This window comes from Anguilla rostrata, unplaced genomic scaffold, assembly GCF_018555375.3.
Source record: "Anguilla rostrata isolate EN2019 unplaced genomic scaffold, ASM1855537v3 scaf0937, whole genome shotgun sequence".
Taxonomy (NCBI): Eukaryota; Metazoa; Chordata; class Actinopteri; order Anguilliformes; family Anguillidae; genus Anguilla; species Anguilla rostrata.
This window is the reverse complement of record NW_026986307.1, coordinates 78,391-104,355: the sequence shown is the minus strand read 5'-3', so window position 1 is coordinate 104,355 and position 25,965 is coordinate 78,391. Positions and strand designations below refer to the sequence as shown.

The window sequence follows — 25,965 nt, the reverse complement described above, 5'->3', positions numbered from 1 at the left end:
TTTATTGCCATTGCGAAAAGGAACGGGGGTTGTTGGCCAAAAAGGAGGTTTTGACCGTTGAGCTAATTTGTGAGTGTTTTAGCCCTTTTAATAAATTGCTTTTACTTTTCCCCATTTTTGGGGCCTGCTCCCTACCACTGGGGGGGGGGGGGGTTTTTACACTGCAATGTCACTGTCACCTTTCGGGTGTAGGTGGGTGTATTATATCACATTCAGGTGTTGGGGGGGTTTATTATGTCACAGTCAGATGTACAGTGACTGAGAGCTGCAGATAGAGGATGAGTTTTTACCCTGAAACTCTGTTTCCATGTTTTGTTCACAGGATACAGCAATCACAGGAGCCTAGCTCTTTAGATGAAATGAGTTCAGAGAACTATCTTTCTCAAAAAAGGTGTGTGATCTGTATTTTTCTTCATTGTATTCAATTTGTTATTATGTGTTTTCTTCATAGAGCAAGTTTCATTTGATGATACAAGACATATATCATGTACAATGAGAGATAATGTTTTTAGGTTCAGAGATTGACATTGCCTGAATAACATACCGTGCCCTTTCCAAAGATTACTCTTGTCAGACATCTAATTCACTATTTGGCCGTTTTCAGCCATTGGAAGTTTCTAAGCGCTCGGCCAGCATAGCCTGTATGATACAGAGCAGGGGACAGGGGCAGGGAGGGGGGGGGTAGCCATTGGAGGTGTGAATGTGTATGTATGAGTGTGGGTCTGCATGTGTGTGTGTCTCAGAGTGGTAGTAAACAACCAAACTATAGAGGCTGCGTGAAATGCTTCCAGAGAAAATAGACTATATGGCCAAAAGTATGTGGACACCTGACATCCAACATCTCATCCAAAAGTATGGCCATCAATATGGAGTTGGTCCACCCTTTGCTGCTGTAACAACCTCCACTCTTCTGGGCAGGCTTTATACTAGATGTTGGGGAATTGCTGTAGGAATTTGCTTCCTTTCAGCCAGAAGGATAGTGAGGTTTGGCACTGATTGGGCAATTAGGCCTGGCTTTCCAGTTGATCCCAAAGGTGTTGGATGTGGTAGAGGTCTGGGCTCTATACAGGTCAGTCAAGTTCTTCCTCACCGTTCTGGATAAAACCATTTCAGTATGGACCTCACTGTGTACCTGGGGGCATTGCCATGCCCAAACTGCTGGGGAAGCACAGAATCGTCCAGAATGTGACTGTATGCTGCAGCATTGCCTTAACTGGAACTAAGGGGTCTGGCCCAAACCATGAAAAACAGCCCCAGACCAAGGAGTGTCCAGATACTTTTGGTCATATAGTGTGTCTGTCCCTGTTCTGGCTGTCAAAAACACGTGACACAAAAGGCAAGGATCCCAGTTTGTTTAGTTGAGTTTTTATTTAAATTACTATGATAGAGCACACAGTACTTCATGTGTTTATTTCACACTGATACAGCACACCTCTACATGTGTTTATTTCACACTGATGCAGCACACCTCTTCATGTGTTTGTTTCAGTCTCTCCTGCGCACTCTGATGAAGCTGAAGAAGGATGAGAAGTTGAAACTGTTTCAGAGCCATCTGAGTCAGGATTGCCCAGAATGCTTTAAGAGTCTGTCTGAAGATCCTTCTGAGCTGGATAAGTTTAGGAAGATGAAGGAATTGTTCAAGAGTCATCAAATTGATGAAGAATGCACTGAGAGAGAGCAAGAGGATTCTAAGGCCCTGTACATAGTTGAGAAGATGCTGGAGACCTGTGGCAGTGAGAGGTCTCTGAAGATCACACTCCACATCCTGAGGAACATGAAGCAGAAGGATCTTGTCGACTCACTGGAGAGAGATGAGCAGCTCAGTAAGAGTTTTCTCTCATTGGTTCTGTGTCTCCATTAGAATGCTGAAATTAATTTAGCAAACAAATCTGATTAATGTTCTTATTTATAGCATTCACACTTATGTATAGAAAACCAACATGTGCACAAAGCCATTTAAATAAAAATACAGCCTGGAGCAGTGATTGTGGGGACAGGCATATGAACAAGATGAAATGTGCCTGAAGGGGATTTAACACCAGGAGCTCCAGACCATTCCGCAGGATTGAAATTGCTTAAGGCGCGGCCTGGGTCACATGACACATGAGACTTCAAACGGGAAATGTTTGAATTGTTTGCTAGATGGCGCTTATTAGACACGAGCTGACAAAGGTTGCGAGCCTATTGTCCAAATGAAATATTTATGAAATATAAAAGCTATGTTTTAGTTATGGCTTGGCATTCTAGCCAACACATTGTTACAAACTAAATGTGTTTGGAATAAATTGATCAGCTAAACGCCAAATTTGAAGACCTTTTGAAGTGAATGATTCATGAAAAGCTAACAATGAACAGATAGTAGGGAGATCAAATCTGTTTGGCGAGTTCTGTTTCTGATCTTTCTTCATGCATAATGTCATAAATGCGTATAATCAAATAACAACATATAAATTGCCAATTTGCCAGAATATAACTGTTGTTTCCTACAAGACAATTTTTAAAATTAGCCGCTTCCCTCTACATGTAATCACTGTGGTTGGAGGGAAACGCATCATCACCTGTGCGACTTTTAGGGTTGAGTTTTCTGTTTTATAGAAATATATGTAAAAATATTGTTGTTCAAGCCAGTTTTCCTGGTGACCTAGCCACCAGAAAACATATGTACACTGGCGATTCGAAATCCAAAGACGGCGCATGTCTCCTATTCATCATAATTACAAAAAACACCCATTCGTAAAACTAAAATACTTTATACCACACTGTAGATAAGACCTTGGCAAATAAATACATGTAAGGATCTTGTTGTTCAAACGTGTTTTCCCGGTGACTTAACCACCAGAAATAATAGTTACAAAAACGAGATGTATGGAAACACAAATCCTCGCAACACTGGTGGTATTTTAACATGGATGTTTTCACGATTGTTCCGTTCATATTAGTTTGCACATAGCGCACATTCATTCTGTTACATTTCACTCAATGAAATGCAGTACATGCAAGTAAAAAATGGGACCGTTTTGGGGGAGGGGGGTCGTGCTTCCAGCGTCTTGAGCAATATGCAAATTATATGGTGACAATGAGTGTGTCTAATCTAATCAGCAGTGCCAATAACAACAGCATTCTCAGTTGCAGGCTGAAGTTCATAAAAATCATGAACTAAAAGATGAAGACAGAAAAATATGCTTTTATGCTCCCTACGAAACACAGCAGAGAAAGTGGGATTTCAAAACTGAATACAGTACAATATATCTCTTCAGTGCACACAGGAAGTTACACTGAGATAGCAACAAAGTAAAAAGACGAGACACGTATCTTCAGTAATTTGCTTTATTATATCGAAACCACTAGCATACAGCACATTGTTAGGAAATTGAAATGATTTTGAAAATATAACGGTAGCTAAATATATAGCTAGCAAGCTGAATTATTTAGAATCGCCCCTCACCCCTCCCTGTGCCCCAGAATACAGAATTGTCTTTGTTCCTCTCCATGACACCAGTGAAGGCGATTGGAGACTTCACTTCAATAGGCCTTACTGAAATTTTCAACTGCGTCAGCATTCAAAGCAGAGCTTGGGTTGCACTTTAGTACATTTTCCACAGACAAGTCATTTACACTTGTCACAGATGTCACAGGTTTTGTTCCCTCCACATCTGGATACCTGGCAGCGTTTTCTTTTCAGTGACCGCTCTCGCTGCGGTGTGTTAGGGGCTTGTGGAATGCTCAATGTCGGCTGCTATCCAGAACGTTATTCCAAATTTGTCTGGTTTAGTAGCTATGTACTGCACAAACCGGCACCATGCTTTAGTAGGGAACAACTGCCCATCAACAGTTATGTTTTCTCCAGGTGTGTAACATGCAGTACTGTTACTTACAAATTTGATCCAGATTTCATACATAATGGCAAATTCGTCTTTCTCAAGAAGTGTTGCCCTTGTGTCTTTATCATCAAATCTGAGATAGTGCATGATGTCCCAAAACCTTTGCCGCAACATAGTTTCGTTTCGAAAAATGGATTTCCCAAGTCTGAAGATCAAAGCTCTTCTAAAATGCTTTTACCGCCACTGATGCCTCGTAAATACAACACTCCCACGAAACCTTTCAACTCAGTGACCGACAGGTCCCAATTTTCTGCCCCATGCAACTCTCTTCTGGCTGGACTACCGGCATCTGCCACCAGACCCCTGCAGCTCATTCAGAATGCTGCGGCTCGTCTGGTCTTCAACCTCCCCAGACACTCCCACGTAACTCCCCTGCTCACTACCCTCCACTGGCTGCCTGTTATAGCTCGCATCAAATTCAAAACATTGGTCCTAGCATACCAGGCAGTCAAGGGATCAGCCCCAGCATACCTTCACAAGATATTCAAACCCTACATGCCAGCCAGATCCCTCCGTTCTGCTACCTCAGGACGCCTAGCACCTCCCCCTCTTCGCACCTGCACTTCCAGAACACGTCTCCTGTCTGTTCTGGCCCCACGATGGTGGAATGACCTCCCTGTGGAGGTCAGAACAGGTGAGACCGTGACCCATTTCAAACGACGACTGAAGACCCACCTCTTCAGGCTGCACCTCTCCCCATCCCTCCCTTCCCCCCTGTAAATGACTAAACTTAGGGTTGTAACTAGGCAGCTGTTTCATAGGTGACTTAGGCGCATCAACTGTCTTAACGACTACTTGTATTTTTATTTATTTTTATTTTTCCATAGATTGCGTTGTTGCCGTTCTCGTTGTTAGTGTTAATCAGTTTAACCATCAGGATCCAAGTTGAACTATGCGGTTGTTCCCTGTACTTGGACCGGTACTTCTCTCTAGGGGTTTCGTCATACTTGTTCCTGGTTATGGTTATACACTTTGTTGTACGTCGCTCTGGATAAGAGCGTCTGCCAAATGCCTGTAATGTAATGTAATGTAATGTAATCTCTGTGGGCCTCTGCCACAGTATACTTGACTCTGCTCCCACATCGGAATGTCAATCAGACATAGCAGACTGCTCAGCGGACTTTCAGTGTTCTCCTTGGCGCACCATGTGGGCCCAGTAAGACATTGCATGATGGTGCCCTGCCCAGAGCATTACCAGCAGTCTATTCAAACCAAACTGTTCCATCGTTTGCCCTTTCCTCTCTCTCTGTGACAAGCTCCGTCTCAGTCTCAGTCTCAACTTCAGAATCAGAATCAGAACCTGAATCATAATCAGTATCAAGCTCCATCTCCTCATCGCCCGAATGCATTTTATTTGCATTCTGAATCAGGTCTAAAGCTTGCTTGGCAGAGTATCGCCGTGGTCGTCTGTACATCTTTGCAACTGATACCAAACTGAACTGGTCGCCGAAAATAATCATGCTTCTCCTTTATAGCCCTGTTTTCATAGCCCAAAAGTAATTTGAATAGAAATTATTATAACAGCCCTGCCTGTGCCATTATAGTTTCAGGTGGTGTGGTACGTGAAAAGCCAATTTTTTGATAGGGTGTAACATCCATAACATGCTACATTAATAATCTTTTTGATTCAAACTTTGATAATTATGTGGCCTATATTGTCTCAAATAGCGTAAATATGAATACTCTGCGTAAAATAAAATAAAACAAATCAAGTTACACATAATAGCAACATATGCAAGGTGTAGGATATTTGTTTCCATTGTGTGGTATTTTAACATGGGTGCATTTCATTTTAACCCTTATATAAATTTTTCCACTTGCATAATAACTATGTAGGACAGGACTATGGTTTCAGAACACAAGTGAAATGCATAGGCATAAACAAATGATAACGAAACGATTGCAATATTTAAAATATTTTTAAAAGGAATATAAATAATGATAGAATTTATTCCTGGTTCTTTGACGTGGTTCTTGCTTGGGCTGTCAATCTTATGATAGTGTAAGAAAACTGCTCATCAAATGGTGATGTGCTGAATATTAGAAACATCAGTGGTAGCGACCTGTTTCTCTGATTGGTAACTGTAAAAGTATTGCTGAAATTGGAATAGTAATTATGTGGACAATTCGTTTTATAAACTCCATAAACTCTATCAATGGTTGCGCGGGCATGGCAAAGCACAGACTCCTATATTCCCACAAAACGCATCCTGATGGTTTATGCATGTGTTGTTGCATCTACGCAGGCAGCGTGAACAGTCTTCTACCACAGTTCCTAATGTGCAAGGCTCTTATTTTTTATATGAAACAAGGTTCACACCTATTATGACTAGAAATAAAACAAGTCAAACTGCGACTTTTGTATCTTTGTTTTGGACATTTATTTTTTACTACTTAGTAAAAGGCCTACTTATGATAATAGCTTCAGCAAAACTACCAGCTATTCACGCACGATCGTTCACGCTCATCCATGGAATCGGCAATCATCCCTCCCCCCTCCCCCAGCCCCAGAATACAGAATTCTTCAGCTGCCTTTAACGAAACCAGAGCTGATAGTTTTTCTCTACGGCTCTGAGCCAAACTTTCAGCAGGTGTGAATGTTCCACTTCGCAGAGGGGCGTGACTTTGTTCCTATCCACGACACCAGTGAAGGCAATTGGAGACTTCACTTCAATAGGCCTAACTTATATTTTCAAAACCTACATTTTCAACTGTGAAAACAATATTTAGAAATTTCCATTCGATCTATGGGTAAGGAAATTTATTTATTGATATGAAATGAAAAAATAATAAAAATCCATAAAAACATTAGTAAATGTTAATAGTAAATATAAAACATTATTAAAAACAAGCGCAAATCCGTAATAAATGCGACCGTGCATGCATCCACAGGAAGACACTTCTGTGGACCGACCGACCAACAGAGAGAGCTAGCCTAGAGAGCTGCTGATCGCCTCTATGCCGTGGAGTTTGTAAGCTTAGAGCTGTGCATCATGTGACTTGACATTGCCAGCTTGGTCGATAGCACATTGCTCAAGACGCCGTCTCATCTTTATACGCGCATGCATGAATGAATGTGTGCTTTCGTTTCTAAATAAGTGAAAAATTACGCTCAGCATAAGTGAAGAATGCTCTCATGGAGCATTCACACGTGCCATGCTTCGCTAAAGCAGCTGAAGTTTTCTGTGTTCTCGGGTGGGGGAGGGGTGAGCGCTGAATGTCTTACCCATCAGTTCAGTGGTCTTACCCTTAGATTGACATGTGAATGCCCCACTTGAGAATGGTGCACTTATGCCACGGCGTGTGAATGGTTGATAGTTGATATGTCTCCAGAGAGAGATAAATGTTCTATTAGTCCAGCACATAATATTATTATTATTATTATTATAAATATTATTATCAACTATAAAGTGTAATATTACTCATTACTCGCTTCAAAAGTAATAGAAGTACTTTACTTAGCCGTAATTCGTTACGCTACAAAGTATACTTTGTATTACTTTTTGTTACGCAGCAATCTCTCTCTCTCCCTCTCTCGCTTATACTTTTTTTAGTTTTTTCCATTTAGCTTATACTGTTTTATCCAGTCTCGACAGAATAATAGCATACACCACACAAACACATCACAAGACACTTCGCATTTGAGAAATCTTTTTTATTGTGTGTAATAGTGACATTTATTTTCTCCCAAGTAGTCTAAAGGTTAATACTATGTAAAAAAGAAAATCTATGAAGTTACACATAATAGCAATATTTGTAACGTGTATGCTGTTTATTCTAAGCAACTGCAAAGCCTAGCCTGACCGGACATCGTGTCACCACTCGCGTGCGACTCACTCGCACGCTGTGATGGATGTTTTTTTCCAAAACCTTTAGTCCCTGAAATGAATGTCCCCTCCTTTCTAGTCCCTCTAGAGCAAAATGTGTCACAACTTCACATTTTTACCTCACAGAAAATAAAATTTGATACAGCTATAATTTTGAGCATATTTTGAAAAGTACGTTCACTATAATCTGTAATTTGGCAAATGGCAAATTTACGCAAGTCTCTATACGACTGGGCGCAAGGCTCAACAATATCAATGAGTGAGGCATGAAAGTCCACTGATAACAAGTGGACTAAATAAACGCAATCCCTCTGGGAAAAATCCATAGGAAATTTGCCGAGGGAACCCATAGCGGAAGAAACGTCCGGTTGGCCTCAAAAAGACGTCTTCACTCTATGAATAAACAAATTACCAGCCGAAACAACAGCTATTGTGGATTTGCACTTGTTTTACTAATGTTTTAGATTTAGTTTTTGGGCGCACGGTGGTGCAGTGGGTAGCACCGTCGCCTCACAGCAAGAGGGTCGTGGGTTCAAATCTCGGCTTGGGGCCTTTCTTTCTTCGTGGAGTTTGTATGGTTTCCTCCAGGTACTCCAGTTTCCTCCCACAGTCCAAAGACATGCAAGTAGGCCAATTGGAGACTCTAAATTGCACATAGGTATGAGTGTGTGAGTGAATGGTGTGTGTGCCCTGCGATAAATTGGCGGCCTGGCTAGGGTGTATTCCTGCCTCTCGCCCAATGCACGCTGGGATAGGCTCCAGCACCCCCCGCGACCCTGCTCAGGATAAGCGGGTATAGATAATGGATGGATGGAAAACCTTGCATTTGAAGACGGATCAATTTTATTTTAACCCTTATTTAAAAATTTCCAGTTACATAATAACTGTAAAATAAATAAATAAATACAATAGTGTTAAAGCAGGAACCCTGTGCTCAAAAGCTGGTGATTAAACCACTGTCCCATGAGACAGACTGCCATGAGTTTGTATCCAGGGCTAAAGAGCACTGAGGATAACAATATTAGATTTTAAAATCACCATGTGATATTTGAAGAAAGTATTTACCACACCAGTACGTCCACAATGTAAACCTGAGAATTGAAATGTAAATGGGCAATTGAAATATTTATCATATTTTAAACATAATTATTTTTCATATTTCCTCTCTTCAGATGAATCCATAAAAAGAGCCCAGCAGGCACTGAAAACTCATCTGAAGAGGAAGTTTGAACGCACATTTGAAGGTTTAGCAAAACAGGACCACCCAACCCTCCTCAATGAGATCTATACAGAGCTCTACATCACAGAGGGGGGAAGTGGGGGGGTCAATAATGAACACGAGGTCAGACAGATTGAGACAGCATCCAAGAGACAAACCACACAGGAGACAGCAATCCTCTGCAATGACATCTTTAAGCCTTTACCTGGACAAAAGAAACCCATCAGAACTGTGCTTACAAAGGGCATCGCTGGCATTGGGAAAACCGTCTCTGTGCAGAAGTTCATTCTGGACTGGGCAGAAGGAAAAGCCAATCAGGATGTTGATTTCATCTTCACCCTTCCTTTCCGAGATCTGAATTTGAAGAAGAAAAGAGCATTCAGTCTGATGCAGCTTCTGCAGCACTACTTTCCACAGCTGAAAGAGATCAAAAGTGTTGAAGGTGATCTATTCAAAGTTTTATTTATCTTTGATGGTCTGGATGAGTGTCGACTTCCTCTAAATTTCCGAAACAATAAGAAGTGCTGTGATATAACAGAGTCATCATCAGTGGATGTGCTGCTGACCAACCTCATTAAGGGGAATCTGCTTCCCTCTGCTCTCCTCTGGATCACCTCCCGACCAGCAGCAGCCAATCAGATCCCTCCTGAGTGTGTCCACCAGGTGACAGAGGTACGAGGGTTTGATGACCCACAGAAGGAGGAGTACTTCAGGAAGCGAATCAGTGATCAGAACCAGGCCAACAGAATTATCTCACACATAAAGTCATCCAGGAGTCTCTACATAATGTGTCACATACCAGTCTTCTGCTGGATTTTTGCTACTGTTCTGGAGACAATGTTGGGTAAAGCAGAGAGTGGAGATCTGCCCAAAACGCTGACTGAAATGTACACACACTTCCTGCTCATTCAGACTAATGTGAAGAATCAGAAGTATCATGGCACTGATGAGACAGACCCAAAGAAGATGTCAGCATCAGATACACTAATCATCTTGAAGCTGGGGAAGCTGGCTTTTCGACAGCTGGAAAAGGGCAATCTGATATTCTATAAAGAGGACCTGAGAGAGAGTGGCATTGATGTCAGTGAAGCTTCAGTGTACTCTGGGGTGTGCACAGAGATCTTTAAAGAGGAGTGTGGGCTGTATCAGAAGGTCTACTGCTTTGTGCATCTGAGCATTCAGGAGTATCTGGCTGCCTTGTTTGTGTTTCATTCTTGTGTAAATAAGAAAAGAAATGCACTCATTGCATTTGACGGAGTAGAGCTGTCTGAGTTACACAGGAGGACAGTGGATCAGGCCTTAGAGAGTAAGAATGGACATCTGGACCTTTTCCTCCGATTCCTTCTTGGCCTCTCTCTGGAGTCCATTCAGTCGCTCTTAGGAGGAATATTGACAGAGACAGGAAGCAGATCTGATGGAGGAAGGCACAAAACAAACTCTGTTCTGACTCTCTTTAAAAGACAGACACGGACAGAAAGCAGATCACAGAGCATTGAGAAAACAGTCCAGTACCTTAAGGAGAGGATCAGAGAAGAGTCTTCAGCAGATAGGACCATCAATCTGTTCCACTGTCTCAATGAACTGAATGACAACTCTCTAGTGGAGGAAATCCAGAATTCCCTGAGATCAGGAAAACTTTCTGAAAAAGAGCTGCAACCAGACCAGTGTTCAGCTCTGGCCTTTGTGTTACTGATGTCAGAGGAGATCCTGGATGAGTTTGACTTGAAGACCTACAACACATCAGCAGCAGGTCATCAGAGACTGGTACCTGTAGTCAGGAACTGCAGGAAGGCCATGTGAGTATTATGTCATTAATAATGTAGATGATTGACCACATCTTTTCCCACTTTCAATTTCTAGTAAGAATAAAGTGCAATAAAGGCAAGTGGAAATTTGGTGTTAAAAAAAAGATTTCTGAATCAAGATGTTTTAACTAGTGCCCTCATTTGATGTTTTATATCCAGAACATAAGAAGCATCAAATGCAAAACCTCATCACTTATCATATATTTAATTTAATATTACTATTTACTAATTGAATACATTTACTAATTATTTGCAAAGATAGCAATTGTGAAATAAATAAGAAGTTTATTGATATCAGAGTTATCTGATAGATCAACCTTTATCAGAACATACAATTCAAGCAGATTAAAATGGAGAGGTGCTATATTAAGTTACAGAATTAAGAAAAGGTGCCCTATTTTGGTGACAGCACAGGCACAAACACACCTGGAATTGCTTGTGTCTTATTTTTCACTTTCACCAGGGTTATTAGTTTCATGGTCTGTGGTTAATTATTGTACGTCGCTCTGGATAAGAGCGTCTGCTAAATGCCTGTAATGTAATGTTAATCTGGTTGTGTCAACATGGGTTTGTTGTGTTTACAATGAGCCCAGAATGAACTGGAAACTTATTTTTAACCATGTGTTTGGCTGGGCTAGGTCAATGATTTAGTGGACCTATGGAATGTTGAAAATGCATTTTAGAATTTTGGATGGATTGGGTGGTACATTACTGTACAGCCCTCAGAAAGTCAGTGCATTCTTTGTGGTGTGCTGTGTTCTACACTACATAGCCATACACCATGGATGTGACATAGACCCTCACAGAGGACACATTACAGGACTTTCATACGGAGAGAAGCAGAGTCGTATGTGACAATCACTACAGATATTACAGAGCACAGAGTGCACGAGAGAGCAGGGACTGGTTGGCTGTGGAGCCGTTTCACTAGTGAGTGTACATTCATCTTATCAAGTGCATGTCTGAAATGAATGACACTTAGTTGAAGTAAATCATTTTTTTGTTTATTTAAAATAGTGGTATGAAACAAAAATTGACAGCAAAGAAACAAAAAAGCTGTAGTAAATCCAGACAAAATGCTTCATTCCTGTCCTCTGGTGCACAAGCGCGATGCCTGCCTAGCTGAAACAGTAGCGGCAGCAGCAGGATGGAGAGGCCGACTGGAGGCTGTCTCTGCCAGCTGCCTCCTGCTCCTGGCCAGTCTGGGAATATTCTCCCTGTGGAACTGTTCTTGGGAACAGAACATTTTATTATACCTCTTAGCACTGGCATATGAACAGAAAATACACTGTTTTGTTTAAATATTAAAAAAATAATGAATCTAAACTATTCAGTTTAATCTTCATTGGTTTGAGAGGTCCTCATAATGGTTGAATTGTTCAAAATGTTGGCAGAAAATTCTCCCTTTAGAATAACCAGCACGACGAGATATTCCATGTAAAAAATAGGATTTATTTCTGGAGAAGAGTCCAGAACCTACACAAACAAGATGGATAAGCCTGAACTGGAGAAAGCAGGGCAGTCTCTGCTTTCATGAGCAAAAATTTTTTAACAAAAAAATACATAATTTACATCTGATTGGCACAGACAACAAGATGGATAAGTCCGGTCCTGCCTTTATTAGCAAAAAAGTGGTTAACAATAACATACATAATTCTGATTGGTACATGGTTAATACATATGCATATTGAAAGATTTAATAAAGTAAATGTTTGGCTGTGTCTGTCATATAGCATGAATACTGAATAAGCACACGGTGACCTCTTGTCTTCAGTGTTACATAAACAAGCTTTATATCAGATATAATAGTTTGGTTTTTATCGATTGGTTGCTTTCAGAGTCCGGACAGCATGGTGTCATAGCTGGTTCCTCCTGGCAGGTGGCAGGGGGGGGATAATAGGAAAGCCAAGCCTCCAGAGCTTACATAAGAGACAGAGTTAATGAAAACCCAGACACAAACATAGCACACATACACACATACATACATACAATATTTTTGACTTCTTGTTGTCCTTTGGGAGGTCTGGTGCCGGGAGAGGAGGGGCCCTGCTGCAAGGCCTAGGAATGTGTGTTGTACAGACTTCTAGTTAATGCTAGAGAAAACTCTCATCCCTTCAGTAGAGATGATCACAACACGCTTGCTCTTCAGCCATGGTGACATTAGCATAGGGCTGTGTTTCCTAAAGGGAAATAAATGGGGGTGTGATTGCAATAATGAAACCAAACCCAATTACACCAACAGTCTTTTTATTTTATTGAACCTTTTTATAACTTGCCGCAGTTGCACTAGTGCCTGGAGTCAAGAAATGACGGGAAATACCCAAATTCACCAGCCCCTTGCATTGCTGCTAGTGTTTTACAGTTGTGCCTTGACTGAGAAAATAGGCCAAATAAACATCTAATTTAATAACACAGGCTCAACTACATGAACAAAAACGATATTGGGACAGTCCTGGAAAGGAAGTAAAGATAATCATGAAAGAAATGAATGAAAGACAAAACCCCAAAAAACAAGCTTTAATCTCCCACATTAAAACTGATCAACCAAAGACGCACAGCTGAGAAGAAAGACAAAAGTTTAGACACAAGACCAAAGGCTCATGTCTGCTTAACAAGCCAGCACTTCATAGCCTGTTTCAATCAACATTTGTCCTTAACTTGACTAGTAAATGCACCTCATACGTTTTCTTCACAAACTCAGTTTGGGGGAATTAATTCAAGTTATTGCTGTAATTGCCCAAAAAGTTTGTGAAGAAAAAAATTCTTGTTTTAATTGTAAGTTTTAATTATAAGAACAAATGTTGTTTGAATCCCTGCCATGTGTTTGAAGGAGGGGGTTCCCTTCTCTTCCTGGTCTAAGCATAATTAATTACTGATTAGAAGAGAACAAAGGAGAGACTTATTTATACCCCCTTTTTTATTTTACCTTGCTTGATAGGGTAACACTTTTTTCAATGTCAAATTTAAAATTATGTTAAGTTTGGTTTGGGGGGGAATGTTTGGTTATGAATTAAGTTTGGTTTTTGTTGGGGGGTAGGGGAGGGAAATGCCCCTCTTTAAAGGCCAGTGGTACCACCCGGGCTGCTTTATTCTTATAGGCTGACCCCGAATCTCCAGCATAGTGCCTGTAGAAGAGGAAAAAGGGGAGAGGAATCGTAGGGTAAATGGGTGCCAGAGTGAGGTCTTTCAGGGAACGAAATTTGCCTCAACCCCACCCCTGTTCTTGAGTTTAAATTTTGAGGTTTTTTCTCAGGCTGCCTCACCTGCAGGGTTCTGGTTCAGAGCCCAGAACAGGCTGAATGGGGCTCATTGGGGCTACCCTCAAATATATCCCAATCTCAACAAAATAAACTAAAAAAGGATCATTAACATTTCCCCCAGACCTTGGAGATTTTTTTACCTATCATATGACCCAAAAACCACACACAGCTGGTTATATTTAACAGATCACTTTTTTTTCTTTTTTGCTTCAAAGTAATCTACAAACGTATTTTGATTGCAATGCTGTAGGTAGTTTGTCACAGAAAACCAAAACTAAAGAAACAAACTCACGTCCCCCTTTGGGAAAATCATTATTTTTTTGCATCTTTCCTTTTGGGGTAGTGTGCCAACATTCAACAGCTTTGGGGTTTAAATCACTGTCCACTTAAAATGGCAGCTGCACGTCTAGATGGGATGGGGGGGTTTAAACCCAGGAACAGATTATGAAAATAGATGAGCCCTTCCCAACAGAGAACTTACAGTTAAGAAAAGGGGACATTTGGGTCAGAATTACATCTGAGAACAGTTGGAGTTCAGTCCAGCGGGATGTTTAATTTTCGGGTCCAAAATACTGCAAGAGTGTACACAGACATCTTCCTCAGAGCATCAAACCTTAAAATCCTAAATTTCAGTCCTCATTACTGAACACTATCATTGGCACATTCCCATATTAGATACATGATTCATGTATCCCTAATATAATAATACTATAAATTTAACTCTTCTTTGCAGACTGCAAAACGTGAACTAAAGAAGTGCTGTAATTTTTGGGCCTCCCCTTTTGTTCAAATCACCCCGGGAGATCTGGCCCTCAGCACGATAACCTGAGATATTCAGGAGTGGAACTGCCTGTGCGGGACTGAGGAGTCCAAACTGTAAACTAAGAGACTGGGGTGAAAAAGGGGCTGTGTGATTTTAACTAAATTGAATTTGTGATTATGGTTTTTTTCAGTGAAATTTTTTAATTTTTCCCCATTTACTCCTGTCCACCAGCATTTTTTTTTGCCCTATATACCTTACCCTCATCACAACAAGCAAATAAAAGCAGGAAAAACCTTTGGGGGTTTTGGGGTTTGTGGTTCCGGGCAGAATGTAAGGGTTTCAGGGAGTCTGTAGTATCAGGTCACAGGTGATGATGGATGTGAATGTCTGATTGACATGGTAAAAGATTGACCACCTGCATAGTAAAATGTTTCAGGTCTGTCAAACATTGCAGTTCATCCATCTCCATTTTTCCCCAACCCAAGTATGAACTTAATGAAATTCAAAATTTACCTCCCCCTTTCACACACTGCCTTTGATAAAGGGTAGTTTTATTTTATCAACACCTTTTTGCTGACATTGTGGTGTTTCTAAAGGGATTGTGAATAAAATGGTTTTTTATTCTGGGAAACCCCATTAACTATTGGCCGGCAGGGTTGTGTACATTTTTGGTGGGGAGGTCCATCTGAACAACATGAGAGCTGCTGTTTAGATGAGGTTCATCGTTTGGTTTAGTCACCTTCTGGGGGTTCCAGCCCCAAAAATAATAGTCTGGATATTATACCACTGTAAGGGGGGTGTTGGAATAGTCTGATTCAGAGATCAGTTCTCCCCCTAGCTCCTATCTTAAAGGATAACATAATTTACGGGAGTTTTTTTAGATAAGTATTCTAATTCTTTCAAATGGCCTGATTATTACTTTTTTGTGCAGTTTATATTACCCACAAGGTCTACCAAACTTTTGGAAAGGGTTTAAAAAAAAAATGACTTAATATATCGGTTTTTTATTATCATTATTATTATCATTGTTACAATAATAATTAAATGTAACTAATTTTTTTTTTATATTACAAAAAGGTCGCAATGAAATGAATGGATGGATTATAGGTCAAGGGGACACAGAAATAGGGGCAATTTTGAATTTTCAGAAGACACCACTTTTAAAATCTAGTGTCTACAGAGTTAAAGGTAGTGGCAATAATCAGTTGTGGTGTTCCACAGCCACAGATGGGGATGCAGTAGAATTAGTTGATGCCGGGTTCGTGGTACTCACTAATTTTCTTAGGGGGAGCCACTTATAAAAACCATTACTCAAAAGCCACAGAGATTGCAGATATAATTGATGTTTTTTTTTTTTTTTTTTTCACTCTCAAGATATTTCCCATTTTGTTGTTTAAAAAAACAGTACCATGTTTCCCTCCTTTCATCTCTTTTATTTCAATTCATAATTGGGGTTATTTTTAAAAGTAAAATTGTGTGTGAGTGTGGTGGGGTGGGGAAAATTATCTTATTTTGTATGTACATATGCAATTTTACATAACATTATAACATGAAATTTAAAAAAGTTCACAAAAATATATATATTGGCCACAATAGAGATGAAAAGTATTTTTCGTTATATTTGTATCAATATGTTGAGGCTCCCTGTGTTTTAGCTGTTCCTTGACTTTCTTTTTGCAAAACTTGTAGTTAGTGGTTGCAATCCAGTCAAAAAATCAAGATTCACATCTGTGTCTATTTCATCTTTTTTTTGACAATGTCATTATAGACAATGTTGCCTCAGTGAGTAAGTTCACAAAAAGCTCATTACCTTCTGCAACAGAGCTTTAAATGGGGTAATCTGAGGCCGGTCCATGCTCCAGAAAGAGCAACGCCTGATCTGAGCCTCAGTTTTTGTCATCGTTTACCTGCAGCTCAGGGATCTCACCAACAGAAGGTCTGGGCAAAGGTTTTTCAGAGCAGGAAGGTTTACAATAGCACATTAAAAGCGTTTTTCCAAGTTAAAACCCATACCCCACAAATCTTGAAATCTCCTTTTAAATTAATTTTTTTTTTCTCCCAAAGCCACAAACTTAAACCAAAATGTTGCAGAGATCAGGATGTTGTAGGCCTTTGTTTGGGAAAGTGAAAAATTCTCTTGGGATGAAGAGAGGGTGATCTTGGGGGAAACAAAGACTGCTCTTCATGTTACCTTGCCCCTTCCTTTTGGTTTGGGGGTTTAAGGGGGAAATTAGCTGGGATGTGATGTCAGTGAGGAGGTCAGTTTTTAAATCCAGTGTGGGTCCTCGAGCTTTGCTCAGCCCCCCCCTTGCTTGAAAGAAAATCAGGAGGAGGAAGTTGAGTACAGAATCGTTAAACCCCCGGCCAGCAAACATCTCATTTGGGCATCACCAGACCCCCCGTAGCCTCGTATTCCTCCGAAGGCAGGAATTTCCCCAGTGATTAAACCGGCCGATGTTGATGATTTGCACCACGAGCTGCACGATTTTTAGCTCTTGGTTTTTAGGTTTTACACCAGTGCCCCCTGATTGGGATGGCAGGTATGCCATCCCCTAAGTTCGCCTTCGAGGCATGCCCCATCCAAAAGCACCGGGGTTTGGCTTTTCGGTTCCCCAAGAAATAACCACAACAGCCACAGACACCAACCCCTTTAAAACATTAAATTCGTACATTCTGCCCCCATTTCAATAAAAAATCAACACACGAAAAACAACCCTTTTTATTTAAAAAATTTTCCAGTTCAAAAGCTAATCTCCCTTGGGCAGTGGGAAAGGTTACATTTGGGAAATGGGGTTGTGGTTCGCCCAGCTAGGACATATTTTTTTAAACCCTTTTTTACCCTCACTAATAATTGCTACTACTTAAATTGTTTTTGCACCATATCTACCTGCCGTCATCAAACGATACACGCATTATGATGACCGCCTGCACGTTCGCTATTAACCGCCAATTTGAAAAGCCGGATTCAACGGGAGCTCTTCGTGCTTACTGGCCGTGTTCTTCTTTAAAAACCAGGGACAGGTTTGCTAATGATATTCACGATTGCAAGGCATGTCAGGTGTCACTAAAAAAGTCAAGATGGGAAACCCCCGGGGAAGGATTGAATCCCGCCTCGCCCCGGCAAATTTCTCTTTTACCTAACTTCAATTTTTTAAAATCACTCACGGCCATCTATTTTTATGACGGAAAATGTATTCTTTTTTTAAAAAGTTACACCAGTTCACCACTGTCCCATTTTTAACTATATTTCTTCACTTGGCTACCGAAAAACCTTCTGATCAGCAAACCCCATGTTTTACATTCGTTACCTTCCCCTGTTCTCTCTCTAGCCACAACAAACAAACACGATGTACATTCTGCAACTCCTTAAAACATTACATTTAAAATCATGACTCACCATAAGTATAACTACTATACTAACATGGAAAAGCAATTAGTAATAGATTTTCAGCATTAACCCCTCCATTTTAATATAACCCTTTTATACAGACTGTTATATATACCGTTCCATAAGGAAACAAGTCACCATGGTACTTCATTTACTGCACTATAGTTTGGAAAATTAAACCACCTACATGCCCATTCTGCTAAAAACGATTGCAACTCCCAATTTCATCATTTCATTCAAATTTTCTCTCACACTGTTTTTTTTTTTTGTATGCCAGTTTTTCATTGGGGGTTTAGGATGAGGATTTGGGTGATGTCAAATGTCCAATGGGGGGACATGAAGGGGGGTAAGGGGAAAAAATAAGAAAAGAAAAAAGAAGGGAGAAAATGCAAAATCCCCCTTTTTTGCGCTTTTTTGTGGACATGGAAGTTGAAAACTTTTTTGAAATGGGGTCAGAATGTTTTAAAAAAGTTTTTAAAACCTTGTCTGTGGCTGTTTGGTTATTTTGTGGGGGAACCTGAAAAATGCCAAACTCTCGGGGCTGGGAAGGGATGGGCATGCCCCGCCAGACCCCGGGATGGCATACCCCATCCCAATATTGCCCATGAAAACTCCACAAAAGAGAGGCTGTTTTCGGGGTTTGAGAAAATTAAAGGGAAATAAATGGAAAAAGTATCAAAAAAATCAAACCCCTATTTTTTTGGATTTGGAGCTTAACTTGGCTGTAACAAATACAACTATAACAACTGTTATTTACGTCAATAATTTACACCAATGTTCTTTCTCCGTGTTTTCCATGAAACTATGAAACAACAACCATCAAACGGACTACAAAAACCCGCCAACTGATTTTTGTGGCCACACCCCCACGCCACTTACTTAAGATGCGAATTTTGCCTGGCAGGGGATAATTCGCTGCACCGACGGTGACCGGCCCCTTTAAAGAGATTGCCACTCAGGCAGGGTTTGGTCTACTGCTGCTGCGTTAGCCACCTGTTCTGAAAAGATCAGGATAAGGAAGGAGGATTTGCTGGGATGTTTGTTTGTTTGTGTCACGTTTATTTGTAACGCACTGCGGATAAACTGCGAAACCATAACAACACCAAACATTAGTTTTGGCGTCCCATGGGGTGGCAACCATCCCAATTTTCATCTTTTTGATGTCTTCTTTTTGTTTGTAATTAGAAGTAGACCCGAACAGAGTTTGTTTTGGTTTTTATTGATTCCCCCAGGTTACTGTTGATGACCATCAATATTAATTATAATTGTCATTTTCAATAATACTTGTTAAATTAAATCATGTAAAATATATTTTATATGTAGGTTAAATGAAGAGTTTTGCCCCAATACCACTTGTTTTCAGTATTCAGAGTGCTGAACATTTTAAAAAGGGGCATTGACCGAAGCACTGAATTCAGAAAATAAACATATTTTTACTTAATTGTTGCTTGCCCAACAGTGCCTCCTGGAGTTTTAAATACACTGCTGTCTGAGTTTTTAATCTTATAAACTGCCGCGGGGTCCGTACAGCCTGCTGACTGCTTATTCCTGTATTTTAATGTATAAACACAATGGCAGATGTTCCCCTGTCATACAGTACTGCACTGCTGCCCTGCCTCCTGGGAGTATGGGGGCTCCCCACTCCCTGCCCACTGATCCCTAGCCGGTCAGCACCAGGGGTCCTGAGATGGCCTCAGCACAGGGCTCAGCTGACCCCTTTAGCAGTGTGCAGCATCAGGGAGTCCTGAGACGGGTCTAAACACGGGGGCTCAGCTGACCCCTTAGCAGTGTGTAGGATAAGGATCCTAACTAGCTGGCTGGTAGATGTCGGCTGCCTAGCATGAGGAACCGACAACACACAAACCAGATTTGTGTAGGTCAACAACCGCTCTTCTTAGTTGAAAGCTCTTTGGTTTTCCCCATGGTCATAAAATGACAAGGATTTTGTGTGTGTGCAACCTCATATTTATATCCAGTGATACAAGGAATGGTGAAAGGCAGCTATACAGTTTCTGGGGCTGAGATCAAATAAAGTAAAAAAATTCTTCAGATGCCACTTCAGATTTGGGATTAGTTTTATTTTAATATTCTTTAGGGGTACCAATAATTTTGACCCTATGCTTTTGAGAAAACTGCTATTACTCAGACGTTTTTTTAAAAGAATTTTTTTAAATTAATTATACTGAAAGTAGTAGTTTCTCCAAATGTTTACAGACAATTTGCATCATTGGGTATATTGTTTGTCTTGCACAATAATTTTTGCTAATTTTTGTAAAGAGGCCAGTAATTCCTGAGTTGAATGTATAAACTCTTTTTGCAGACTGAACAGCTGTGACCTCACAGAGAAGTCCTGTGATATTGTGGCCTCAGCCTCCAGTCATCAAACTCACCCCTGAAAATCTGGACCTCAGCTACAATAAACTGGGAGATTCAGGAGTGGAGCTGCTCTGTGCGGGACTGATGAGTCCAAACTGTAAACTACAGAGACTGGGGTGAGAAAAGCGGCGTGTGACCTTAACAAAAATAATTCCTGAGTATGGTTGTGTATGTTGAATTTTGTCACAAGGAAAAAAACAAATTTACTGATTGCATTTCAAAGCCTGTAACCTCAATGATTGTGTAATATGAGTTTGCAGATCAGCGTATTGACTGGGGTATGCTCATACACTACTTTTCCCAAAAATGTGTGTGGACACCTGAACATCACACCCTTGTTGAACATCTCATTAAAACCATGGGCATTACTATGGAGTTGGACTCCCTTTTGCTTCTGTAACTGCCTCCACTCTCTGGGAAGGCTTTCTAGTATATTTGGGAACATGGCTGTGGGGATTTGCTTCCATTCGGGCTGCAAGAGCATTAGTGAGGTTGAGTACTGATATTGGGCACAAGGCTTCTAATTCACTCAAAGGTGTTTGATGGAGTGGAGGTCAGGGCTCTGTGCCAGCCAGACAAACTCTTGCCACCAAACTCAGCAAACCATTTATTTATGTGCCTTGCTTTGGCACTGGAACAGTGTCATGCTGAAACAGGAAAGGCCTTTCCAAGCTGTTGCCACAAAGTTGAAGCACACAATTTTCTTGAATGGCATTATATGCTGTAGCATTAAGATTTCCTTCAGAGGAACTAAGGGTCTAGCCCAAACCATGAAAAAAGCCCCAGACCATGATTCCTCCTCCTTCATACTATACAGTTGGCACTATGCATTCCACCAAGCCCAGATTTTTCCGCAGACTGCCAGGTAGAGAAGTGTGATTGATCACTCCAGAGAAAGCATTTCACTGCCCAGAGTCCAATGACAGTGTGTTTTACACCACTCCAGCTGACACTTGGCATTTACATCATGATCTTAGGCTTGTGTACGCTGCTTGGCCATGGAAACCATTTCATGAAGCTCTTGACAAGAAATTTTGTTCTGATGTTGTTTCCAGAGGGACTTTGGAACTCTGTAGTGAATATTGCAACCATGGAAAGATGATTTTACACCTACAAGCTTCAGCACCCTTTTTTTGAGCTTGTGGCCTACCGCTTCACTGCTGAGCTGTTTTGTCCCATACCCTTTTCCCCTTCACTATACCAGCTCTTACAGTTGACTGGAACAGCTCTAGCAGGAAAGGCATTTGATGAACTGACTTGCCTCAGCCGGAGACTTGGAAAGGTTCTGGACCATTGTGAGTGAGCTTGAGCGTGGCTGGTATATTAGGAATGTTTTGGAGACCGTGATCAAGGGTTTCTGCCAGCAGAGAAGAGAAGGCCGTGCCGCGTGCGTAACTCTGAGTCAGGATAAAAACCAATTACTATCCTGTTCAACTTCACTGGTGATTTCTGGCTGCTTCGAAATATGCTGTCAATCCGTGTACCCCAGCAATTAATAATCAATTTCTAGAACCGTCTGCTGTTTTTGATCAGCCGCCATAGAAACGGTGGGCCCTCATTACTTATAGTCCTGTCAGCCAGAGAGGAAATCACTCTAAGAAATTGGTAAGAAAACCAACCTTGGATCCTTCAGAATTTTCTGGTAGGTTAACAATGGAAGGTTCACCATCTGCTCCTATCCTCCAGCTCCGGCCATTTTAGCCTCGAAGCTGATCCTGTTGGTGGAGCGAGGCGGAAGTTTTGGTTAGTTTAACTTTGCTTGCAAACGGGCAAGCCTTGAGCGGGTGTCCTCAAAATATTGTCTGTGACTTGGTGAGTGAAATGTTTCAGGCCTGTCACACATTGCAGTCTTCATCCATCTCCATTTACCTGCTATGAAATTTAAGAAATCCATACATTTACCCCACTGTCTTTCAACACTGAACTTTTGTTGAAGGAAGTTTTAATCCTTCATCACACACGGTTTGTGCTGCAGGATTGTGGTGTTTCTGAAAGGATTGTGAAAAAAATGAAATTTTATTCTGCGGGTAAGCACTTCGCCTCACAGCAAAGTCCTGGGTTTGAATCCCAGTGGCCTTTCTGTGTGAATTTTTCCATGTTCTCCCGTGTTCAGGGGTTTCCCGGGACCCGAGTGTGTGTGAATGGTGAGTGAATGTTTTTTGTGCCTTGTGATAGATTGGCACCTGTCCAGGGTGTATTCCTGCCTCTCGCCTTGACCCTGACCAGGATAAGCGGGTATAGATAATGGATGGATGGACTTCAAACGAGAACGAGAGTCATGCAGCGATTGTTTCCCAAACCCTTAGACTCGTCACTGACCTCCAGTTCCTAGTGAACGAGTGAGTCATGCAGTGACTGTTTCCCAACTTCAGACTCTAGTTCCTAGTGGAAGTAATTTCACCTACTGTGCTTTGGATGTGAATTCCTACATGAACCTAGCATAGCCTAGGTTTTTATGCTTTTCTACAGGACTTTCCAAACATTTGCGATTTAAAAATGTATACCCAAAAGGGCATGTTTCTGTGCAATTCACCAGTTAGTATTTAGGTTAGCTCCAAATAATTGGCACGAGGTTGACATGAATAATTAGCAATTAGCTGATGACAACAATATAATCGATAGGCTAATTTTTTTTTTTTAACACATTAATTTGCAGGTGGGACAATTTTTATGAATTTGAGTTTTATCCATGCGATGTTATTTAGTGATCAAACAAGTTGTAAAAAAAACTAGCAATATCTTGATTTTACATTTTAGTTTGTCTAATTCACCATTTGGCTGTTCTGAGCCATAGAAAGCTTCAAAACATTTGGCCAGGACAGCCTAGAGCAGTGGTTTAACCTTTTGAGCAAACCCACCAGTTTCATATGCTCATTCACGAACCCTTCTTTAGTAAAAATAAAATATGATTTTTTTATGGTGCACGAAATGAAGTGCATTAATATCACCTTGTTCAAATAACAAAACCAACACAGTGCATGAACTCATAACAACTTACCTCAGTGTGACTCTGCTGTTCCCTTTGAAACCAGTTCAGATATGTGGCTTCACCTTGAAAGTGCCAGTCTCATGTCATTTTCACAGCAAAGTCTGTTCCTTTCTTAATTTTTATGTCCAGCATCCTCGAACGATTGTCACAAAGATATGTTGTCAAAAATGGTACAAAAAATCCAGGGCTTTTAGCAATAACTGGATACTTTTCCATTTGTTGACACCAAAACGTTAGAGCGTTGTTGTCAAGAGTTGCTGTTGAACTGGTCTGCTGAAGTTCAATGATTTCGTCGAGGGATTCATCATTGACATCTGCTGTCTCAATAGCAACGGCGGCTGTCTCACCCATGCTGGATATGATGCCTTGTAGGAAGTATCCATCGAGAGACCCCGCAAGCTCATCTCGGCTGGCAATTGTTTGCTTCAGTTCCATGGGTACAGATATGTCTCCAAGTCCACACACATCTTCGATCTTACTTACAAGTCGTCCAGAAGGGGAAGTTTGAAGTTGTTGCTCGCCTGTCTTCCATAACGGTAACTTTTTTGAAAAGCCTTCAGGTTTTCTTCTGCTTCCATTATGTTAACTCCACCACCCTGCATCTGCTGATTTAGATGATTGAGAGCTGCGAATATATCAGCCATGTATGCTAAAATGAGAATGAACTCAGAATTTTTGAAGCAATCTGCAGAAAATGTTGGTGCTCTTGCAAAAACTGGGCTAATTCCACACCATGGCAAAAACACGATCAGCACCTGTCCCGGATAACCACCAACATTCAATGGTAAAGAAGACCTCACCCGAGCCCATTTCTTTACACAGCTCACGAAGATGCGGTGCTCAGAGCACTATTTCGCATAGTTCACACATTCCACTACAATTTTTAATACTTCTGCCATTTTGGGCGGCAGGTTTTTGTTGCCAACGCATGCCTGTGCAGAATGCAATGCGTAACAATGATGTGCGGTGCATCGGGTTTACTACGCACAAAGCAGACTTTCTTCCCAGCATCACTGGAGCTCCGTCCGACAAACTGCAGAAACCATATCCCATGAAAGGTTGTTGTTTTCTGAAGAAGTCATCCACAAGCTTCTTCACACGGGTGCCTTAGTTGTTGTTGTAAGAGCTTCAAAATAAAAACCTTCTTTTATCATGTCGCTTTCACATAGCGCACAAAAACGGCCTGGCTTAGATTGAAAGCGTCGGTGGTCTCGTGAGTTGAAGGCTGAATTTTGCGGCTTGAAATCAGATCCAGCGACATTGAGCCAAGATGTCTTTACTATGCACTCTATTCTGTCGCTGATGGTGTCATTTGAAAGAGGAATTTGGATAATTTACCTTCAGCCGCTGTTCCAGTATCAGATTCGCCATCTTTAACGCAGCTGGTTTTACGAGTAGTTCGCCAATGGTGTGCGGTTTGCCCTGCTTTGCGATCAGATAGCAACTTGTACGATGCTGTGAGGATCGGTTTGTTATGGTACAAATCCAAGAGCGGCAGAGGGCCTTTCGTCCAATCTCCCCTCTCTCTTCACCTTGAATTCAGCAAGCGTTGTGTTCTTGTATTCCCCATCTCCATGCAGCTTCAAGAAGTGTTCCTTCAGTTTGCAGGTGCGAGACTAGAGTTGCTCAACTTGGCATTGCAAATCATGCAGATGGGACGCTGACTCCCGTCACGTTCCGTGATACATGTAAATCCATGTTTAAACATATTCGTCCGACCACTTTTTTTTTTTGCCCGACATAGTTAGCATGGATTAAAATATTCGTAAGAAATCAACGACACACCGACAGTCACACTGCTGGCGTTGGAGGTGGACGTGGGTCGGGCGTCACTAACGCTAACCCAACGTCACTGCACCCCACCGCTGTCAGACGGAGGGTTATTAAAGAAGGTGTTGTTAAACAGGAAGTGATACGCTGGCAGCGCGTCCACTCCTTTACAGCCGTTTACAACGTGTCATCACCGGGGGGTAAAAGTACCAGTTCCCCCGCCACGCGTGAGTTCGTAGGGCGATTGACCCTTAGATCGCCGGCCGCAGGAGCTTATTTGCCTGGATCGGCGCTCGGGAGATAACGGGCTAATTCCGGTGTGTGGTCCCGACTGAGAGGAGGTCTCACTTGCTGTTTATCCAGCGCCCCAAGCGGACCGGTAGGGAGTCTCACTCAGACACATATACAGCCCTCTCTAAGCGGTCTGATAGGGAGGTCTCACTCTGCTGCATAAACCAGCGACCTCAAAGCGGACCGGTAGGAAATCTCAGAGCAGGACGCTTTCAATGACTGTGCCCACTAACTGCAGACTAGACTGAGGGGTGGACCTCTGCGGCGGAGGCTCCACCGAACCCCTGAGACTGACTCACCGAACCCCTAGGGTTCGACCGAACCCAGGTTAAGAACCACTGGCCTAGAGATAACAGACAGAGGACGAATTTGGGGGTAGCCATTGGAGGTGTGAAT

At 41.5% G+C, this 25,965-nt stretch overlaps 1 pseudogene; it reads left to right on the top strand.

The window, feature by feature from the left end:
- The first annotated feature begins 1,007 nt into the window (after nucleotides 1-1,007).
- LOC135246814 (NACHT, LRR and PYD domains-containing protein 3-like) lies at nucleotides 1,008-20,639 on the top strand (annotated as a pseudogene).
- Nucleotides 20,640-25,965: the final 5,326 nt, after the last annotated feature.